Source organism: Chelmon rostratus, chromosome 9 (genome assembly GCF_017976325.1).
Source record: "Chelmon rostratus isolate fCheRos1 chromosome 9, fCheRos1.pri, whole genome shotgun sequence".
Taxonomy (NCBI): domain Eukaryota; kingdom Metazoa; phylum Chordata; class Actinopteri; order Chaetodontiformes; family Chaetodontidae; genus Chelmon; species Chelmon rostratus.
In genome coordinates, this window is record NC_055666.1 from 26,003,797 (window position 1) to 26,009,796 (window position 6,000).

The following is a 6,000-nucleotide window of genomic DNA, read 5'->3' on the forward strand; positions in this document are numbered from 1 at the left end:
TCGTACAATTAACATGCGTTTGCATCCAATTTGCAAAGAATTAGTGTTCACAGGCAAGATTTTGTGCCTCTGCAGGAAGTAGCCTGACGTCTTCTGTGTATATAATAGCTCAGGAACAAATCGAAGGTTGTGGAGACAAACGGGCTGAGACTTTGACACCAGAAACCCTTCTGTGAAATTTAACTATTCCACATGACAGACAAGCAAAATCCACCAATAAAATCCCTGATGATACTGTGTAAACTGGGCTTTACCGTATATAATTCCACTTATGTGCCTTCTGCAGTATAAAGTATTGCTGTTCTTCTGCATTGCTAAGGTTAATCTATTTTACCATAATAATAACGCAGCTCTGGAATAGAACAGACAGCCATTATGTGGCGGAGGCGAAGAGAGAAAGAGGAAGATAAAGTTAATGAGAGAGGAGCTGTCTCATTACCTCCACTTCAGGTGAAGACACAAAGTAAATTACTGCTGTAGAAATTTGTAGGTGGGTGACAGATAAAGAAGACGGGTGTAAGAACCAGAGCAGCCTGAGAACCACTGGCCATGAGAAGACTACTCACCCAGAAAAAACCTCACAACAATGTTGTTCTTATTAAAACACAAAACACTCGGGCCACAAATAAACTGCAACACTACAAACGGTGCAGTACAGATATTGGCACGCAAAAAGTAAAATGGCCAGAAGGCAGCCAGGAGTTTAATTCTATAGTCTGGCAAACTTACTAATTTATTTGCTACATCTGCCAGCAACACAAATCAATGGCTGGCAGCTGCAAGTTTCTTCTCTTAAATTTGAGAACATTAGCTGTAATTAAAATAGCAGCTCCTGGTATTGTAAAACTCTTTATAGGAGAAAAGTGGAGAGGGCAGACGAGGGAAACCATGAATACCACCAGAATCTGAGTGAAATGACTCACATCGTTTTCAGTGTCTCTCTCTCTCTCCTCAGTGGGTCTTCTGCTTTCTCTGCTTGGCAGGAAAGCACGTTTACCAGACGTCCCATTTCATATCAGAAAATGAAAAATATGTTTTACGAGGGGAAAAGCGCAATTCCAAATTTCTGAGCATGTCACATTTTTTCTGAAAGTCGTGAAGCGCTTCCAGTATGGGCAGATTTTCAGTCGTGAAGGATTCCAAGAGGCTGACTTAAGAGTTTTGCTTTTTTTTTGCTCCTATCTGCTAAATCAGTCATCTCCAGCAGCTAAAGCTCCGTCTTCCATCGTTCTGTGTATCGCTGGTGTAAGATGGCTGTTAAAAATCCAAAACACGCTCACCATAAAACCTAACAAGCTGATTCTGCAGGAATGGAAAAAGGAGAAGTTTTTTATTATCAGAGAAAGAGAAACGAAAGAGCAGCTGTCGAACCTGTTATCACCAAAAGCGTGCCATTTTATGGTGTGCTTTGTTCGGCCATTGTCACAAATGACTTGAACAGGTGCTGAGTAGAAGACCCTTCAGCCCAGGAGCATCACTTTCAATACTATCTTAAACACAGCACAAATTGCTTCTTTGCACTTGGGGCGTTAAAATAGTCATCCATCTGGTGGAAACGGAGCATTCACTCTGTACAACGAATTTCCTCACTCAATATTCAAGGGCAACATCTTACCTAACACCATTTTTTTGCTATCAATGTTTTCTAATAACAGCGTGACATCTCATTTGAGAAACCTTTTCTGGAGGATTTTGGGAGGCTCTTCCTAGTATTTGTGAAAGCTGAATCTTTCATTTTGGACATACGAGGGGGTTGCAGGGCTAGGCCACAAATTGAACTAAATAACTTTGCACACCAACAGCCATTACACCAAGTACACGTCATCCACACCCACACACACACTTTTATTTGCGCTTCCCGTAACGAATCCACATTTGGATTTTTCTACCAACTTTGTATGCAATCACACCACCTCTAAAGTTTCCTTTGCATTCAGACTGAGCACATCTCAGAGACTGACATCAGTAAATGATTATGAATAAGTAGATGATTACAGCTTATTCTGTGCTGAATAACCTTCATAAATAACTTATCACACATTACACAGTACAAAGTCTGTTTGTGTAGGGGCTGTTCACTTTTGTGTCACTTGGCATTTTACTGCACATTTTGTAGAGGAAGGATGAAAGATCACAACGTATTCTGGCTAAATATGCTCTGCTACTCTCCCTCAGCACCTGAAGGGGCGCTCTCACAGCAGTTCTCTTGGGTTTTCAAACTATTGAAACTGCACTAAAGATGGTGATGAGCTTCCCATGGGCGAGTCGACTGCATCTAAACCACTGCTAAAACACACTGCAGGGTTTTGAATTTGTTGAGTGGTCACAGGCAGCCAGTGGACAAAGTAGACAAGGGCAGTAAAAATCCCCCTGACTCTCAGTGAGTCATTTGTCGAAAAAGTGCTGAGTGAGGAGACTGAGGCTCATTTGGCTCAGATAATTCACTACTGAATGAAAGCTTGAGGGCATTAGGGAGTTTAGCTTAAGACAGTCCACACCACCAGCCACACAGTGGATATGCAAATGGTGCAAGGTTAATTTAACACTAGCAATTAAATGTAGTATTTCCACTGAACTGCTGCAACGTTGTGCATTCACATGGCAGAAATTGCGGTTTGAAAAATGAAAATCCTCAGTTTTTTAGAGTTCTTTGAATTTCAGGCTCAATCAAATAGCTAAAAATGTAAACATGCAACAAATATGCAAGCTTCTGAAAAATCCTTTATTTTACCAAGTGCTGTTTGGTGGACTAATACACCAAATGTGTATCAAATTTATCAGATTTCAGAAAAGGTTTTACATCAGGTTGTCATTTACGTTTCCCGGACGGTTTATATTCCATGTGCAAAGAGAGAAAAGAGGACAAGATGTGGTTACTGTAGCTCTTAAAACAGGAATCATGTTTGCTTTTCGTCCAAGTTTTGAGATTTCAATTTCAGCATGCTTTGGTTGAAATTCATTGTACGTTTATAATTTTAACTTTCCAAAATTACTATTTTTAGGGTTTTTCCAATAGCAGCTATAGTTTTATTTACATAAATGCCTCAGTTGAAGTATTACGTTTGTGCCTGAGCAAGGCACTGAATTCTCCATCAGCCAAAAGAAAGGAAGAAAGAAAGAGCTTAGGTTAAATCCAACCCAGACAGCTCTCTAAATTATTAACTTAGCCGGGTACCTGTGCATAAATAAGGTGACAATCAGTAAACAAAGGAACCACTGTGACTCAGACTGTAGCTAACTTTAGTCTCCCTAATATGGCACAAACAATTCATGTCAGCTAACACAATGAAAGCAGAACACAGCTGGTGTACCCAAAGTTCCTCTTGACTACAATCTGCAAGAGTGTGCAAATTAAGTACTTACCAGTCATGAAATGTATTCTGCAAATATCGCTAATGACTTGCTGTCAGTCAGTTCCAAAGAGAGGCAGCCTCTTCAAAAGATTCATCACAGCAGCAGCAGCATTTTGCTCCAGGTCAAATGTTTTCATCCAGGCCTCTGTTGTTCAACCACAGCAATCCTGATAGAAACCAAAAGAGTCCAGAGATGTTTACACTCAAATGTTCCAGCTTTCATGTGCACTAAAGTACACCACGTTTGTCTTTTGGACACTCAAGTCTGCATCAGAATTCTTGTTTAATCACTACAACAAGACATGAAACCAAAAAAAGAATAACAATAATAAAACATGTATGTTAAGTTAATTTGGGGGGACATGAACAAAGCAATTTCTGAGATAATTGTACTGTGAGTTAATTTGGACAAAGTAGACTCATGTCACTCCATGCATAGCTGATCTTAATAAAACCTAGCATCTCACACACATGTAGCTATATTTGATGCAAGACCAAGACTAGTAGTTTGGCATTGAACTCACACAGGGAAAAGTAAAGCTGTGGAAGCTTGAAAGGTTGTAATCGACTGAAAAACTGGGTTTCAACCATAAATCATGCTCACATTATATGTATGTGAATGATGTTTTCATTTTTAACCGAGGCCAAAACATTAAACGTAGTCTCACTAATAAACATAATTTACAGCTTTTGGCATATCAAAGGCATAAACTTTAAAATGTTTGTGCCATGCATCCATAATTTACAATTCAGATTTTGTGCTTGATTTGATTGGAGATGTTTTTCCGAGACTGCGCAGAAAATTAAACTTTAATGTTGCTGTCAGGTCTACATGGCAATATTTTGGAAAAGATTAGACTATTTATCTAACACTACTTGAAGCACTTGAGTAAGATTAGGTCATTTATATTCAGTTCCCTAATGTAGCATCTGAATATGTTTAGAAGGAAGCCAGCAAAAAGATGATACCTGTATATGTAGGCAATATTCTGTGGGGTCTCTAAGACAACTATCACAAGAAACTATACTGAATCACTGTTACACATTTTGCTCTCAAAAATGCATATTTCTCAAAGGATACAAATTCTCCATAAACTCAGCCACAACAAACAGCAGCACGAATCTTCACACACAAAAACACAAGAAGCGGTATCAGAAGTCACAGAAAACACCTGAACTCCCTTACAAACAGAGATGAACACATATCTATGAACACACTACTGCACACACACTAACAAAGAGGCATACGGACAAAGTCAAGCACACAAGCACATTTCTTTGCACAAAGAGAGGCAGCAACGTCTTCGCTTGTCAACAGGAATGACAAGGCAGCCGACTGTCAGGTGAAAACAATGACAGCTGCGCTCCGCAATTACCTGGAACATCAACAAGAACCCATTTACCGAGACATCCCACTGGGACGTCCCATTATTCCCCCTGTCAAGATATATGCCACTGGGACTCCGTATTATTCACTCTGCCATACACACTGCGGTCCAAGATGAAAGCAGTAGACTACATGCACCCTGTCGCCACAGTATATGTGATATCATCTAAAACACACACACATCAACAGTCTGGAGTCAAGAAATGTTGTGAAGTGACTGCCACGCCTGCAACTGCAGATAAACTCATCCAGGCGCATCTAAGGGTGTTGTGACACCCGAACTTTCACAGAAACATGATTCCTCCCCCTCCACTTTCTCCTGAGATAGTCACTGATGAAACAAAACTAAAGTCTGTAAAAACACGACTTCAGAGAATGAATTCCCCATACATGAGAATTTTGCTTTAGTGAAGTAAATAGTGCTCTTTTCTTGCTAACTTCAACCGGGAACTGAAGAGGTCCATCCACCAACTGTCAGAAATTGTTTAGATTGTTTTTTTTTTCCCATCTGGTAGCATATCATAGTGAAATAAGAAAAAAAAAAAAACATCATTAAAGTCATTATGGCTGGACAGATCCAGTGTAGACAGAGCAGCCACTTCTGTTGTACTGCAGAAGTACTGCTGTCACCATGCAGCCAGCATAGATGGGGAGTAACACCATTTTGACTCTGAGACGTGAAAGCCAGCCCCGAATACATAGTAGAGAAACCAAAGCCACTTTCTCATATGAACTCTGGACAATATTCACAGAACCAAGTCTGGACAATGTCCACAGTTACACTTATTTCTCACTTATTGGAAATACTGTTTGTTTTAGGTGAGGGGTGACACCAGAGTGTGCAGGAGGAGGACCTGCTGATATCAACACTACATGTATTTGGACATAGCCCCAATATCAACAAAAGAGTGGAAAGCCATATGCAGACAAGCACTTCAGAGTACAAAGCAGCTACACGCGCAGTGTCATCAACACGCCCACTCGCTCGCCGTGTAGCAGGGCAGCAGCGCACTGTGAGTGACAGCGTGTAAGTATGCATTAAGGGATAGCTCCCGCATTGACAACGGCTGGCGGACACATCTCTACCGTTGCAGGATGCATTCAGGCACAATACTGAAGCTCACAATTAAAAAAAGGACTTGAAGCCTAAAAAGATGCTTCGAGTTGTGTGCTGAGTGTTATGAGAGTATTTTGAGAGCCATCACATGGCCTGTGTAGACAGCTTTATAACTAAAATAGATCTACCAGTTCTGCCAGTAG